This window comes from Carex rostrata, chromosome 15, assembly GCF_964058835.1.
Source record: "Carex rostrata chromosome 15, lpCarRost1.2, whole genome shotgun sequence".
Taxonomy (NCBI): domain Eukaryota; kingdom Viridiplantae; phylum Streptophyta; class Magnoliopsida; order Poales; family Cyperaceae; genus Carex; species Carex rostrata.
The window spans coordinates 1,085,732-1,103,775 of NC_135932.1; the positions used below are offsets into that span (position 1 = coordinate 1,085,732).

The 18,044-nt window shown below is 33.0% G+C and overlaps 2 long non-coding RNA genes across 4 annotated transcripts; both read left to right on the forward strand.

Annotated features, from left to right (window-relative positions):
- Positions 1-5,456: 5,456 nt before the first annotated feature.
- Positions 5,457-6,165, forward strand: LOC144566864 (uncharacterized). Its single transcript, XR_013515296.1, has 3 exons — positions 5,457-5,793; positions 5,898-6,010; positions 6,096-6,165. It is a non-coding gene; the product is annotated as an uncharacterized LOC144566864 (long non-coding RNA).
- Positions 6,166-7,357: 1,192 nt separating this feature from the next.
- LOC144566484 (uncharacterized) lies at positions 7,358-10,119 on the forward strand. Of its 3 annotated transcripts, XR_013515202.1 has the most exons (5): positions 7,358-7,572; positions 7,740-7,815; positions 8,513-8,568; positions 8,761-9,079; positions 9,835-10,119. It is a non-coding gene; the product is annotated as an uncharacterized LOC144566484 (long non-coding RNA). The 3 variants fall into 3 exon arrangements; XR_013515203.1 differs by having other exon boundaries at positions 7,358-7,815; positions 8,446-8,568; XR_013515201.1 differs by having other exon boundaries at positions 7,361-7,815.
- The last annotated feature ends 7,925 nt before the right edge of the window (positions 10,120-18,044 follow it).

An 18,044-nucleotide genomic window follows, 5' to 3' on the forward strand; every position in this document is an offset into this window, starting at 1 on the left:
ATACAATATAAAAGATAGCTAAAAAAAGATAGAAGACAGCTAGCAGTAGATGAAATATAATCAGTAGTGGATGAAAGACAATAAGTGGAATATGAAAGACAATGATAAAACATGAAATGCAACAATACATGATAAAAAACAAAAAAATTTGAAATACAACCAATGTAACATGAAAGACAACCAGTACAAGATGAAAGACAATTTGAAGAATATGAAAAACAACTAGTAGAAGATGAAATACAAGTAGCAGAAGAAATATAACCAGTAGAACATAAAAGACAAGTAGTAGAAGATGAAAGATAATTAGTACGAGATGAAAGACAACCAATGCAATGCAAGAGGAAATACAACTAGAATATGATAAAAATAACTAGTACAAGATGAAAGGCAACGAGAAGAAAATGAAATACTTTCCGTAGTGGATCAAAGACAACCAGTAGAGCATGAAATATTAGCAGTAGAACTAGTACAAGTTGAAAGACAACTAAAAGAACATGAAATACAACTAATAAAATATGAATGATAACTAATACCATATGAAAGAAAACTAGTACAAGATGAAAGACAACTAGAAAAAAGATGAAAAATAATCAATAGAAGATGAAAGAAAATTAGTTGTATATGAAATACAACCAGTAGTATATGAAAAACAACCAGTAAAAATAAAATACAACTAGTAGGACATCAAAGACAACCAGTAAAAGATAAAGACAACTAAAAGAAGATAAAAAATAACTAGTAGATGACGAAAGATAGAAAATGAAATATAATCATTAGTGAATGAAAGATAACAAGTACAATATGAAAGACAACTAAAAAAAGATAAAATACAACAAATACAACATAAAAGACAACTACTACAAGATAAAAGTCAACTATAAGAAGATGAAAAATAACAAGTAGAAGGTGAAAGACAACTAACAGTAGTTGAAAGATAATCAGTAGAACATGAAATACAAAGAGTAAAACACAAAAGACAACTAGAAAAAGAAGAAGAAGAAATACAACTAGTAGTGGATGAAAGACAACTAGTGAAACATGATATACAACTATTAGAACATGAAAGAAAATAATAAAACATGAAACACAAGATGCAAGACAACTACAAGAAAATGAAATACCACTAGTAGAATATGAAAGACAACTAATATAAATGAAAATTAACTAGAAGAAGATGAAAAACAACTAGTAAAAGATGAAAGACAATCAGAAGAATATGCAATGAGTAGTGGATGAAAAACAACATGTTGAACATGAATTATAACTAGTAGAACATAAAAGACAACTAGTTAAATATGAAATACAACTAGTACAAAATGAAAGACAACTAGTACAAAATGAAAGACAACAAGAAGAAGATGAAAAACAACTAGTAGATGCTGAAAAACAACCAGTAGTAGATGAAAGACAACATCAAATTAGTTCGATCGCTGGATTTCTGTGTTTAATTCACGTGTTCTTGTGCTTCTTTGCGTTAAGGACGCAACAGAGTACCTTTGTATCATAATTACACTCAAGATGTGATTACTTAGCATGTGCAACTATACAAACTAATTAATCGAATATTTGTGAAAATCAGTCTTGAGCAGTGTTGTAAAATGCATTATGCAGAAGGGCACCGCATACTGCATATATGATATACGGCTGCATATACGGATTTTTATGCGGACTAATATATGCGGATTTAAAATAAGAATTCATATAAATTTGTATCATTGTATGCATAATCTCACAACAGAAATAAAATTCAAACATGGCTTATTATCTTCAAAATCTCTAAGTCAAAAGTACTAAATTAGACCACCAATGAGCAATCTAGCAAGCTCCTTATTTGTAGCAAACATATCACAGCATAATACAAAAGCAACCACTGTGATATGCATTTCTCCCTTTAGCACTTTGAAATATAACTACAAGTATTCTAGCTAGCTTGTTCTGACAAGTTAAAGCAACTAAAAAGCATAATGAAATACATTCTGGTTAGTGCTGTACCAGCATAATACCAGCTCATGCTGGTTGATTCCAGCCAATGACTCCAAAACCAAGTTCCACCATATTTATTTTGCTAAAAAATTTGCAATATTTGTTTTTCATAAATAAATATTATGCCACCCACCTGGAGCAACAGTCAGCACTAATAGCAGACATTTACCAATGCTATAACCCTTTACCCCAATTCTACTTGAACCATTAACTTTCCTCAAGATTGAAAGCAAAAAAAAAACAATTAGCCGTTGTTTCAAATCAGCTTCAAAAAACTTGAATAATTAAATTCCAAAACTTTAATTGAAAAACGGATAATATGGATATGATAAAAGCCAACCAAATGCAAGCTTAAAGTAACTAAAAATGACCAAGATTGAAAACCGTTAACTTTCGTCAATTAAAAAGAGAACCAGTACCAATCAGAGACGGAGAGTGGTCAATCGGAGCCGGCGGAGAGTGGGGAGAGACAATTGGTGGAAAGGGGAGAGGAACTAGCAGAGGAGAGAAGCGATTCGTTTTGGAGGAGGATGAGAGACGGAGACGGCAGAAGGAGAGAGGCGATCCTGCCGCAGGAGCGATAAGGGTCGATTTGTTAGCTTATGCAGAGAGATGGAAAGTGGAGAGAGATCAGAGATGTCGGGTTGTGCGGATCCGATATTTTTTGCATGCGGATTATATGCGGCCGATTAGGTTATATGTGACAAAAATTATGCGGCCTCATATGCTGACCCGCATATTAAATCATATATTGATTTTCTATGTGGTTGCGAACCGCATATGCATATGCGACTGCATTTTATTACACTGGTCTTGAGACTCCAGATTTAAAAGGAATGGGATGCATGGTCGGTCAACGCAAGTGTGATCTCCATGTCAGCTGGTAGAATCATCTTTAAATTACATATGATTTTTTTATTTTATTTTTAATGTAATTTTTGTTTATTTGAGATACTTCTTCTGTTCTTCAGTTAAAAACCAAAAAGTGGCTTAACTTGGCCCAAAATGAGTGCTCCAGTGACAGCATTTTCCGACAGTAAAATATTAAATCAAATTAATTTTGATGGGTAACTAACAATGTCAATTTTACACAATATCTTTTGTAGAAATGTTCTTTTTTCATATATTTTTTTTCCAATATACAACACCATTGACTATGACGGTCCGATATTCATCTTTATACAGTGGTAAAATATGACAGAAACCGTGATAATGAGCCATGTCCCGATATCGACGCCAGTGTCCTCTGAACCCATTTTGTTTCCACATCATTTTTTTTTGTGATCTGTTGTGTGGGATGAATCGTTTTTTGTTTCCTCAGCCGGATATTTTGAAATTTAATCTATGATTAATTCCTAATTATTTGCAGTGTATACACACATATATCCTATACTTGAAAATTACGAGCGAGCAAAACTTGGAGCTCAAGGGCCTGATCCAACTCTGTACAAACAGTGAGATCAATGCAAACTAGAATGGGTTTCAAAACTTGATGTTGTGAAAATGAAACATATGTTATGGGCCCAATCTGGCCTTTACTTCAATCTAATATCCGCTTTTAGTCCAGAAAAGATTACAAATCTGCTCTCTTCTCTCCATCAAGCAAATTGAAAAGAAAAGGAAAAGGGCCCATGAATCAATTTGAGCTCACCTAAAATAGGCCTTTTGTATAGCCATAGGTCCTATTTATACATTTATCAGAACTCCTGTAATAGCACGTTGAAATAAAAGGGACTGAATGGTGTATCTGTCCATAGGCGATCTGATCCATCCATTCAGAAAATTCATCAAATCTGATCCATTCATCTGAATATAAGATTTTATGCATACTATCTGTGTATCCATACGTGTACAAGTTTAAAAATAGTTATAAACCAACCTGCTGTATACAAAGTCACATGGATTTTTCTTTCTCCTCAGTTGGCTAGCGCTATGCGGAGATCGTCTTTCACCTCTTCGATCTCCTCACTTTTGGATCTCCTCCCTCTTTTCTCTCTTCGATCCTCTTTTCTCCTGACTTTTCTCTCGGATCTCCTTCCCCACGAAGTTCTCCTTTTCTTCTTCACGAAGACAGTCTCTTTTCTTCTTCCCCACAAAGTCTTCCCCAGCGTCTTCCTCTTTTTCATCTCCTTTTCACTCTCCTTCTCTCTCTGTCAAATCAAGATATAGTGTAGGGTTTCTCTTCATTGCCGGTGCTAGATCTCCCTCTCAAAACCTAATGGGGGAACTGTTGTCCCTCTCTGGTCGCGGCCTTTCCTCTCCGCATACATACTGGACCTATGGTAAGTATCATACATACCTACTGTGCATCTTTTGTATCTTTGATTGAAGAAAAAAACCCATGTCCGAATCATAATATTAACAAGTTGGAAGGAAAATTAATGAAGTCACAAATGCAGTACTACAGTTGGTTACATACTGTTATGGTACTTCAACCTAGCACATTTTATGATGTAATATAACCATGAATTCGGTCCTTTTTTTTTCTTTTCTTTTTTCATTACATGTGCCAATACCAAATTACTGCCTTTTTAATTTGTTCCTTTAAATATATATTTATTTTTCTTGTAGGAGCTTCACCAAATACTTGGATCAGAGGAAGGCAACTCCCTCAAGTTCAAGAGCCTCACAGGTACAACTTCATTCGTTTTGACTTTGTTTTGTCCATTGTTCTTTTTACAGCTTTTTATATCGTTAAAAACTATTACTATCCTTCAATTATCCTTCAATTGAAATTAATCAAGATAAAAGATGTGTACTAGGGTTCCTTTAGCTTTCCAGATCATTTTTGTTGTCAATTCTTAAAATTTAATCATTTTGACTGGAATAACAGTGAAAGAGGTTCCTTAATAAACATGAGAACATGATGTATGTCATATCTAAAATTGATGTTGTACAGTCTGTGTTTAATTGTACAACTCTTGAACTTGCTATTTCCTTTTTTGCTCCACATGACAGGAAGTATATATTGATATAAATTGTTATTAGGTATAAAATAATTGAGCCTGGATGTATTAAATTACAACCTCTGGAAATATGTAGACGCTCTTTAGTAGGCAATAGATCTCTTCATTGACACCAAAAAATATCATATTAAAACTTGATTGCAATAAAAATAGGCTCAAGATCTCCAAGAAAGAAAAAAAAGAGCATTTTGTTAACTTCCTTTTTACTTTCTTTTTTCTATTTTTAATGCAGTTGTCAGAAGCATTTCGAAAATTGTACAGGTCATCTAAACAAGTGCCAAGCAATGACACTGTCGAGCCGTCAAAATCCCATGGAGGTTCTCATGAAAACTGCATCATGTATGCTCCTCTCTCTCTCTCTCTCTCTCTCTCTCTCTCTCTCTATGATATGTTCTATTATCCTGCATCACGAGTGATTGTGACCAAAACGGGATGGTCAATAGTACCCAAAACTATGATGGCATGTCTGTGCCATACAATAATGATTGTGAATATATAAAGTGAAGCAAGTATTAGTCTATTCAGTCTTGACACTGTTCAGAACTCTTAACAACAAGTTTTGATAGTAGTTAGCTTATTATGATAGAAAGTAGCGAGAGATAGGAAACCAGTGCCACGACCATTTCTTCATTCCACATATCTTGCAATTTTATCTCGGTTTCAAAGAACGATTGCTTCTCATACTTAAATCCCAGTGCCACGACCATAGTTGCTTGGAACAAACCATTTCTTAATTGTACGTTACTCCTGTCTTATTGTACTTTGATGTTGTAAATAACAACTTAAAACCAGAAATGGAGGCGATTTCTTTCCTCGCGATGGCTGCTGGAACTTCAACAACAAGGTATTCATTTCTGTGTGTTAATAATTCCTTGCTTTAAATACTATCAATTTTCTGTGCTCAGGTAGAAAAATCATTTTTTTTTTCAATATACTTTCTATATACAGACACTGATCCGGCCATGTGTGTCGGTGGCTGGGTTGTTGTGAACTTTTCGGCCCAGTGTTAAGTGAGGAATTTAGTGAGCGATCTCATACGATGTGGTCAAATGAAAGGAGTGGTTAGTTTTGTTATTTTATTCATGAATCATGATAGTATTTTTTTGTTCTCTATTTTTTTTATTAGTTGTTCTTTCTTGTGTACAGAAAATTGATTAGCCTTTTGATGTCTTTAAATAGGGACAGAACATGTGAGGCACTGGTCTGAATGTTCGAGTGGAAGAAATGTTTGAGCAAGAAAAAACTAAGCTTCCTGTTATGTCTTCTCCCTTAGAGGAAGAACTTTGATATCTATGGTTAGTTCCTTGTTTCAATTATGAACTTGTTTCCTACAAGGATTGTTATCTTGTCCTTTTCTTGTTATGTGCTAAATTGAGGATTGGTTTGTTTAGGCCCATGGAAGCGCAAGTGCCTTGCTGATTTTGGCATTGTCACAAAGTTCTTTGCTCCAATTAATGCTAAGGTAAGCAAATTCTAATAGTCACGTTTTCAATTCCGGGATACGTTTGCTTTTAACCAATATTAGTATATGTCAAACTTGCTCACTGTGAGTTTTCTCATGGTGAAAACAGCTTGATGGCATGAATTCTGTACTCCAGGTTGAGGATACCCAAATAAATAAACTAATACATAATTATGATATCTTAATTTGTTTTGAATGTTGTAGGTTGTCAATTCCAGGCAGTGGCCACTAATTTCCAAGTATAGGGCCTCTGTGCACACCCAATCACCAAAGCTTGAGATGATCGATTCTCTTTTCAAGCCTAAAGATAAATGCATGCTATCAAGTTGAAATCAAGATTGTGCTGATCACCAAGCTTAGTTAACTTTAGAGCAAGTTGGGTTGAATTAACTTTAGAGCATGGTATAATCCTAAATTGATCTTGATGTTAACTGTTGAGAATAATATGCAAATCTGCTGCCTCCATTTCCAGCAATTTCTTGTATTTTCTAATTCATTTCAATATCTTTTGTACTACAAAATTGATGATATTTCTTTTAAAAATGTGTTATCATCTTAACATATTTTTAGGATCAAACACAAATATTCTCATTTGCTCTCATTATTAACTAATACATAATTATGCAATTAATCTTTAAATTCATCACATTTAAAGAAAGTGATTAAAACAAATTTTTAATTCCCACGGCAACGCGTGGCCGGCATTTACTAGTATTTATAATATACTAATTTTGGATGGGATGTTACTGTTCATTCTACAGTAACACCAATCTTGATTACCATCCGATGCGAGATGAAGGATTTATGTTTTTTTGCGCTGACGTCCGTTTTTTTCGCCCGATGAGGAAAATGTGTTCCTATCGCCCGATGAAATATCAAGGGCACACTATTTTGCCAACAAATACGCAGCTACGTGTTTCTTTTACGCTCATCACGTACTAATCTCCACTGCTACGTGTTTCTCTCTGCCTCCTCCGCCACCTCTACCCTCCTTTTTGTCGAGCATTTCCTCCGTGTGAGCTTTAACTTCCCCAATTATCTGTTGCTGCTCATCTCTTCCCTATTCAGTTTTCCCCTTCCCTTTCTCCTCTGTCCATAATCTGCTTCCGGTCTCAAGCGACCGACGATCTTCATTTCTGCAGGCTTCTGCTTTCCCCGTTGGTAAGATTCAAGTTTATTAATTGTTTCTTTCATTCCACCATTTCTCAACAAAATCGATACTCAGGCGAATTTCTTTCTCTTCTAATTTCATTATTTATTGTGCAATTTCCTAATTTCTCTCAATTTTTCCTTCTTTCCTCCTTTCTCCCCCTCTATGTGCCTTGGAGCTTCTCCGCCAAGCTTAGTTTTTCCAGGGGCGCGCCCTCGCTTCCCTTCAACCTCTTCCTTCTTTTGCAACGTCAGGTACGTTAATTTCTTGCTCTTGACAAAATTTAATTCTTATGATGAACGAGATTTAAGATTTGTAGTGCCCGCCAGTGCTATATTTCAGTTTGGATATGTAGTGCACTCAAGTTCGATTTTAGATTTTGGGAGCATCAGTATGGTTTTTTTTTTTAAATCCGAGGATTGAGGAATTTGGGAGCATCAGTTTGGATTTTGTTCGACGATTGTATTTTGGGAGCATCAGTCTTTTGTATTGGCTAATAAATTCTATGAGCGTTTTTAGACTTGGTAATTTACAAAGTTTTTAATTAAACCTTATTTAAACTAAGTTAGTACTATGATTGATTGTTGCTAAACATTTGAAGAAGAGGTGAGCGAACGCACATGCATCTTGATGGCATTATTCGTAAATTAAGCTTACTGTTGGGCTGTTTTCTTCCTGTCCACACTGATCTGATCAAAGCCTTATAATTTTCGATTACAATTCAATTTTTGAATTAACACTTTTCCTTTCTTTGCCTATTTTTTTAATCAACAATTATTGAATTCAATTCTGTTCTCTTCAATTTTTATTCCTCTCACAGCTGATAAGAATAGATATGTTGAGAATCTCTTTGCCTATTTTTTTTTACATTAAATTTTTGAAAGGAATTATCAAGATTTGAGTGTGGATGTGGGGTTAAGTGTGACAAAAAAGCAATTTTATCAATCTTAGATGACAGGGAAAAAACCACAACAAGTGAGCGAGATGGCAGCCGCTACATATGATAGGTAAGCTTTATCTTTTTTTGTTTGTTTCAAAGGTATTTATCATCTTGATTTTCTTTTCATTTATATATCATCTTTTGTATGTCTCAAGAGGACACAAAAATAAAATCGTGAAATAAATGTCAATGATGGACCAACAAATAAAGTCGACACGTGTTAATATTGTTATTGATCTTTTATCTTGACAATGCATAGGATCAGTTGATAAGAACTCTAAAATGGTTGACCTCTTTGTGCTTAATATGATGGATGACGAAATTGATACACCCGCATCCACTCCAAATTTAGAACCACAAGAAACAATGTGCAAGAGGAGGTCGATTTATTGGCAGATGCTACCTTTCAATCAGCGATGGAGAAGAAGAAGAAATGGCACAGAGAATATCACCAATTGTGTGCTTCCATATGGCGATGGATGATCAGTTGCATCTCCTGGCAAACGGGAACAAGGCATGCAAGCTTAATACCCTCCTCAGTCCTCACCCTTCGTCATACTTACTCTGCAACTAATGTAGTAAGCTTCTTTTGTGAATAAAATAAAATAAAATAATGGCCTTTTGTGAACTTCTGAATAATGTATAATGCCATTGAACAGTCAAAATCTATCATAAAACATTACTTCTTAAGAGTTAGGACCATTTACTTTCAGAACCAGTATAACCAGTTAACGGGGCAACTTCACATATATCACTTGAACCCAGCAAAGTTATCATGATCTGTCGTAAAAATGATAATCCACTATACTAAAGGACCATCTGATTAGCATTCATATGGACCAGTTAATTAATAAAGTCTGCAATTTTATTTTCAGAGGTAGTAGTTTGTCCTCGTATTTCTTCATCTGGTAAAATCTTTGTTGAGATCTGATATTGCTATAGTTGTACAAAATTGCTGTGTTAGAAAAGGTAGTTCCTTTACTGGTGAAATCATATACTTATATTTTATAATATATTAAATTTTACACATAAATGAACAGTCCCTCTCTCTCTATCTCAGGGTTTTCTTGAAATAGCAATTAAGTTAGGACTCACAAATTTCATTTATCCTTGATCTGCAATTGAGTGCATAAATGCTGGTTAATCTCCCCTGGGTTATGAGCACCAAGTAATTTTCCTTCAAATCATGATATTTTAGTCAAATAATGAGCGCTAAGTAATTTTCGTCCAATTCAGGCATAATATAGCGCCCCAATCTTAAATAATGGGGAATCCATTTCTCATGGGTTCCAGTTGTGGATATTGTACGAATAAATTCACATGCAAATTGCAGGTGTTCAAAAAGAAAGCTTCCAACCAAAGAGGAATACCTTTGCACGGATAGAAACAACAATCCACAGAGATAAAATTTCAGAATTGTTGGTTGCTTGATATTGAGAAAAGCTGAACTACCAAGCAAATGTAAACTGTTTTATGGATATTAATTGATTATTGAATTAGTTTGTATAAGAATATATGGTACTTACCTTCTTCAACTTCAATGTTGTGCTTATCTAAATAGTTATGTATTGTATTTGTGAACTACCAACCATCTTTTTTGGACAAATTTAGTTTGTTATATCTTTACCGACTTATATTTCAATTTGTATATATATCTGTCTGAGTTTTCTTCATCAACTAATTAATTATATATTATACAATAAACACAACCAAATTAGACAACAAATTGTACCCCTTTACACCAAGATGCACCCAAAAATAGTTGCAGCAACGCCGCAACAAAAACTAGTTTGATCTGAATCTCAGCTTCTCTCTATTTCTCTAGGCTTATAAGTTATAACAACATTCTAATTCTACTACTATTTGGTTTAAGAAAAATTGTAATAGAAAAAACGAAGTACGTTCGAAAATTTAATCATAATTGGGGAAAAAAATATTTCCAATATTAGGATAACTGTGTGAAAATGAGATTAACATTTTTGATATTTTGTTTATCGTCGACCGACCTTATATATATTTTTTTCAAATAATAAAAACTTCCGATATTTTGATCTGTTGGCCAAGAGAAATTATTCCTTGTCAATCCTAACCATGCAATGTGCCTGGAAATAACGTTATTTATTTATCGACTTAGAAAACATGTAAAAGAAAAATAGAAGGGTTCAAATGCCTCTATTTTTTGTGCTTCCATCATGTCTCTATTTTTTAAAACTTTAATAACTCAAGATTTAAAACTTAAAAGTCAAAATAAAACCGTTAGATGTGATCTATGTTATTTTCTCTATGTGCTCATAAAAAATTATCACATTTATATTTTGTTTTTATGTGAATCAATAAGTTCAAAAATCAATGTCTATAAATCATTCAAATTAGTACATTTTTTACAAGCTCTTGATGACAATCAAAATAAAATTGAAATGTCATAATTTTTTACATGTGCATAGATAAAATGATGTAGATCATATCCAACAGTTTTATTTTAATTTTAAAATTTTAAATTTTAAATTATTAAAATTTTAAAAAATAAAAGCATAATGAAGACACAAAAAATAGAGGCATTTGAACCTTAAAGAAAAAACCTCAGCTGATGCTAAGTGCTCGAAATCTTAAAATTGACCAATGCCAAAATTGTTTGCGGCCCACTAACAAAGGAGACCAGGTTACATGAATTATTTTACATGCAATTCATTTTTAATTTTGTGCTTTTGTTGTATTCTCATGTAAGAATTATAAGATTTTGGAAATTGCTTATAAAATACAATTGTTGTCCAATATACTTGTTACGGAAATATTTTTGTTTTGGAAATGGCGCAAATAATGTTCTCAAATTCCAGATCCCTCTTTTACACACATGTGACATGACTCATAATTATAACATACATCATCAGTTGAAAAAAAAAGCTGTAAAATTCATGTGTAATTATGTTATTTTATTTTTAATATATATATGTCTTCCTTGAAGATATATCTTTTTTTTTTATTAAATTAAGCCGCTATAGTAAGTTATTTGGTTCCGCTTATGTACATCATACGATTTTCTTGGAGGCGATTAAGGTTCTGAACTTTAGTGCAAAATTATATCTTAATGAGATATGCATCTCATGTGGATCTTAGAGAATAATACATGAATCACACACAATTGCTTGTTCTTCTCCATTCTTTATTTCTTTTGAAGATCTCCATGGATATGCACTTAACAGACACCTCTCAAACTGAGATTCATTTATTCTCACAAAATTAATTTTTCATAAATGTAGATTCTACAAAAAGATAGCGTAAAGCAATAAAAAATCTTAAAAAAATATAACCTATGTCCACTGAAAAGTAGAATAATATTTTCATAGAGATGCTTCATTGGTACCTATGTTGTGCATCTAGTGAGCACATGTTGCACAAAATTGACTACCCAATGGGATTCAAGATTTGCCTAAAAACAAGGTAGCTTCATAATTTAATTTCTTTTATTAATTATGCAAGTATAGAGACATGTTGACGGTGCATGCTTCCTAATTTCTCATATCCCTACTAATTTCTTTTGAGAATCATTTTTCTATTAGCTAGATCTGATATGCTAAAGATATCACTTGCCTAGGGGTGAGGGGGGTGTCCGATGGGCATTGGACCAAATTCTGTTCGATGGGCTGTTGTAACCGTAGGATCTGCTTTAGGATTTGCGTCCGCAATTTGGCGTCTGCTTTAAAATCCGTACACACGAATCCTAAAGCAGATTCGACGGTTCCAACAGCCCATCGAACAGGATTTGGTCCGATGCCCATCGGAAACCCCCCTCTGCCCTTGCCTAGAGGTAGAGAGAGGCTCCTTTCTCAGGCCTGGTGTGTGTTATTTGACCAGACTCTCTCATTGCCTTAAATACTAGACCAAAACTGTTTTGATTCTCTCAAAATTAACCTTATAATATTATTGGATTAATTCCTCAGAATTGGTTGTTATTGCAAAGATATTGTGTTGTATAAGTGCATACAAGATCTCAGACTTGTTGATTCAATCTGTGTTATTTTCATTTAATTTGATTAATGATTTTTTATTCGATTTTAATCTGTTACAGATTTTTTAATTAGGTTTCTCCTTATTTTTTCCAAGTTCATTGTGGCAATTGGTTTCTCTAACAGTCATCCTGGGAATTATATCAAAAAGTAATTGATTTGTCTTAATCCTCTTGTTCCTCATATCTTAAATAATATAACAATCCAACAATAATTTGGAATTGATTTTGATTCCTAATCAACAATGAAGGGTTGCTGGTGGGTTGTTTCTCATTTTCTGGTGGCATTGGATGGGATAAAGTTCAAAGAGATTCTTGGTCTCATATTGGGGGGTAATTTTGTAACCTTAAAAATATATTTTACTTGTTCAAGATTAACCAAATCTAGTCTAGGAGACTCAAATTTAAAATAAGAAAAGGTTGTTCAAAGTATGCTATAATGAACAAGCACATACTATTAAAGTACATGTTTTATGGATTTTTTTTTAAATAGAATTTCTTTTAATTATTTCAACGGAATAAGCCTTCTTTGCATGGAAATTAGAAAACTATCCTCCACCGATCTAGGATCGGTGTAGCAAGAAAAACACAACCTACACCGATCCTACGGATCGGTGGAGTTAGTTTTGCACCCGCCACAGCATATTGTACTGTTTTAGGCAGAAACCATCTGTTTCGGTCCCAATTTCTGGAAGAAACAGTCAGTTTCGGCCTATTCAGAATTGGGTTGTTTCCAGTTCAATGGTTTCTGGCAGAAACTGTACTGTTTCAGGCAGAAACCACCTGTTTCGGTCCCAATTTCTGGCAAAAACAGCATGTTTCAGCCTTTTGTGCAGTATGCTGTGGCGGGTGCAAAACTGACTCCACTGATCTCTAGGATCGGTGTAGGTTGTGTTTTTCTTGCTACACTGATCTCTAGGATCGGTGGAGGCAAGTTTGCTAATTTCCAAACAAAGAAGGCTTGTTCCGTTGATTCCGTTGAAATAATTAAAAGGAATTCTATTTTTTTTTTTTTTAAAAAAAAAAATCTGTTTTATGCATAGTTTTCTCTATAGTTGCAACATAATGAACTAATGATTCCTCATGATTGTTCTTGCTAGCTAGAAAGGTTAACCATCATATAAAAAACAAAACACAAGTAATGAAGATGAAACATTATGAGGCAAAGGTGTTTTATATGCATATATTCAATCTGAAATGAACGATCCAAATTGTTCAATCTGAAAATAAAACATCTGGATTCAATAAAGTTTTTTTGGCTGCCGCTGCCAACCCTCAAAAAGAAAAAAGAAAAAAGAAAAAAGAAAAGAAAACATCTGATACAAATTGTGTGATCTAGAAAGAGCGATCTGAATTTTCATTAGAGCCTCCAAGTTCATAGTAATATAATTAGCGAACAAATTATAAATAATCCATAAAACATTTGTTATGAGCACCTTTTGAAATGAAAAGTCGAATTAAACGGATTTTTCAATGACTTTATGAAAATTTCGTGTAACATTACACAAATTACGTATATGAAATTAATAAATAAAATACAATTGTTATACTTAAAGAACAAGTAGTATATTTCTATACATAAGAACAAAATAATAGTTTGAGATTTTTGAAATATATGAAGTTTCACAAAATCTTCTTGAAATGAGGAAATTGAGATAGTGTAACAAAATACGAATAATGTTAATTAAAGTATTAATAAATTTATATAATCTGAAATTGGAAATTGAGAAATTTGCACTGTATAAGTATTTCACGGATTGGATTGGATAATATATATAGCAACTAAAATATTAAGGAATAATATTACATTTAGGATTGATTTATTAAATTGGAAACTAGAAGGTTGAATTTGAAAATTTACATGTGGGACCGACCTCTTTGGCTTCTAATCTAATCTCTTCTCTTCTTATTCTTTTTCCAACCGCCTTGCCCCATTGGTTTTTGTTAGAACACACACTCTCTATCAGAGATCCTTGCAAATTCATATTGGTAATCTTTTCTTGTTTTTAACTTGGTTGTGATCCCTCTTCTCATTTAATAAGGGTTTGACAACTTATAAACAGAAGGACTAGTAAGCATATCATATTGTATATATGAATTGAGTTGTCCCGGCCCATTCCTCTCCTCTACCATTTAATCTTTTAAATCGAATATGGACCTGATAGCTCTATTTGATTGTGTTAACTACTTCTCCTTAACAGTACTGGTTAATACCGAACTAGGTTTGGAGTGTTGCTATGGGTTAAAACTCTAGCCTGATATCTCTCTATATCTATAATCACAACTGGTACGGTTTAAGGTTTTAGGGGTTAAACTTATAAATTTTCCCAAGTTAGAAATTAGAACATGTCAGAGGGACAAAAATGCAAATAGAACAATATTGAAATTAAACAAGATAATGAAATATGCATAGGAATGGATTGATGTAAATAGAACATGTATAGTTTTAAATATGATATATGTCAAGCTGTGAAATGGAAATTAAAGAATTGGTTCATGAAATAAAAAGAAAATAACTAAAGTATCATAAAAGAATAGTTACTAAACAAACACACATGAAAATATGTAAATTGTTATCTTAAATCTATTGTTGTAAATATTGACAAGGATATATATAAATATATTACTTTGATATAGGTAAAACTAAGTAAGAAATTGACGAGACATAGTGTTCAAGAATAACAGACTACTAGTGATCTCACTCACTGCCTTACACTATCAGGTGCGAGGTTATTGGATTAGTCTGAGATTCATAACTAGGAATTAAATCGTAACTCGCTGTACATTTTGAATATTTGATTGACTGCATTGATTGAACTGTTGCATCATATGCATAGACCAATACAACTGAAACTGAATTACAGGTAAATCTGTTGACTGTCATGTTGATATTGTTTATCGATTAGTTTATTCTTATTGCAAATGATTGATTGAGACCACAATGATTAAATTGAATGAATATTGAATATTGAAATCCTTGAACCTCCATATAGTGGAGAAAAAGGATTATTATACGTAAAGTCTAGCTAGCTACTATACTTTACTCCAGGACCCTTATGCGCATATGGTGAATGGCCCCAACTAAATCCAGTACCGGTTGGATAGGGGATATTGAATAAATGTGAAATGTGACTGTAAGACTAATGAACTGTGGTAACCGTCTTATCATTGATTTTCTTTCCGATAATGACAGTATTGTGATATTGATTTTGTATTGTTTCCGTTAATCATGTGTTGGGATAGTTAGAACGGTATAAGCCCTGACACGACAAATACATGTTATAGTATCTTTTACTGTTACCAGACTAGAAATTGTAAAGTTAAGAAACCAAACGTTACCGGACTTAGTGGTTCTAAAGATTAGGTCCAAAACGTTACCTGACTTTATGGTTTTCAAGATTTTGACCCAAACCATTTATTATGATAAGATTATGAGAGTTCTGATTTATTTATCTAATTTTTGTCATTCAATTGGATACTGTTATTAAGCATTTGCATTCGTCATTATGAAATGAACTGTTTGTTTCTTGTGCGGTGATTTCATTCTGAATATGGATTTCATTCAAATCCAATAATCTGAGTGGCAATCAGCACTGAGAAATAATTTATTATTTCTCACTCGTTTCCCCTTGTGGGTTACAGGTTTATTATACGAAGATAAAGAGCGCTTCCAGGTTATAATTGACAGCAGGGTCACCTTAAGGTATGGAATTTGGGGTTATTTTATCTGACATGGTGCAGAGAGTATTTCTCTAGCATCATCCACTATAAATGGTCAGATAATTCGTTTTAATAAATTGGGATGTGACCAAAATAATGGATGCTATTGGCAATGCATAAAAAGATCCGTGCCTAGTGTTATGTATATTGTTATGGAAAATAGACGCGGCTTGAATCGTAGCACCCCCGGTATTCGGGGTGTGACATTTCGGAGTTTATGAATGTAATGAAATATTTCCGTATTCCTAAATTATTTGCATAATTCATTTTTCTTTACTAAAACTTAAGAATTTTGATATATTTATAAGTTTACAAAAAGATAATTATGAATTGTATCCGTATCATACTTGAATCATAATTTTTAAAAATCACTGGATTATTTTTAATTTTCTAAATTTACCACTATATCACAACAAGCTATTTAAAATTGTGAAGGATCCAACATTGGCCGACGACAAAGTTTACACAAAATATACTCGGTGGGTGAAATAATGCAGCCACTGTGGAGATAATATGTCAATATTTAAAAAAAAAAAATTTGAGAAACTATTCATTTTTCTACTTCTGCCTCTCAAATTTATTTCCACGCGTTTTGACCCAACAACCTTTTGTTTTCGGCCTTTAGCAAGTGCATTTATTCATTCTTTTTCTTTTTTTCTTTTTCTTTTTAGTACATATCTCTATCATGGCTTTCCGTCTTTATTTTATTTTATTTTCTAATTCTAGAATTTCATCATTTTTTTAACCCATACTTATTTTGAAGAAACAGACTAAGCACTTTTTATCTTGATTTTGATGTTAACTTCTCAAAGAGAAGCAAATACATAGATTAATAATTAGATAAAAAGTGGACCGGTCTCAGTGATGAAGATCCAAGTTGATTTTTTTTTAAATTAGAAGGATCAGCCTCTATCGAATATGTTTTTAAAAAAATTAGATGTCAGATCTACTTAGTATTAGATGAAATGTGGCATACAAATTTCTCTTTTTTTCACCGTTTAAAATATATATATATATAGAGTTAGGCTGGGGTGCTATGGATAGCATAGTGGTCTCCCGTGCTACGGTTCAATATTCAAGTTTTCAAAATCCAAACGGTTGATCCGAACCGTTCATCTTATTCTCCATATTAATATCTGCTTGGAGACCAAATTTTATAATTTTCTGAATTTTTTTACTATTTATTAAGCCACTTTGAAAATCGCTAATCCAACAGTTTTACTGTTTTGTGCAGCCACCGTTAGATCAACAATTTTGTAAAATACTTAATAAATATTAACTGTTCCAATCTGAGCACAGAATTTTCCATCCTTGCCCCACCACTAAATTTTAAGCTCATGAATAATTTTTACCAGCCCTTGCCAACGCGTAAATCCACTAATTAATGTGATAATTAGATAAACCTTCTAGGGATAAATCGTACCTACTTCCTTTGTACTTTCCGCTTCAAACCTTGATAAGATACCTCAACTTGGAGTCCATTTTATTGCGATTTGACTCAAAAGTGAGATAAATTTGGGGTTTTCTTATGGAGTATCGTATAGATATTAAACTGCCGACTGCTGTTGTGGGTCAATTTTATTGTATCTCACACATATATTTAATAATATCTTCAATCTTTTCTGTTAAATTACCCTGAAATTATAGTTGTCTCAATGAAATAGATCGGGAGAATGTACAAAAAATTGTCTTTCATTTTCAAACCAACAAACAAAATATCTCTTCATAAATTATTAAAAAAATGCCCTTGTGGGCTCCACTTTATCTTCCCTTTTCTCTCCCTCTCACTTCTCCTCATTTACTCTCAATTATTTTTTATT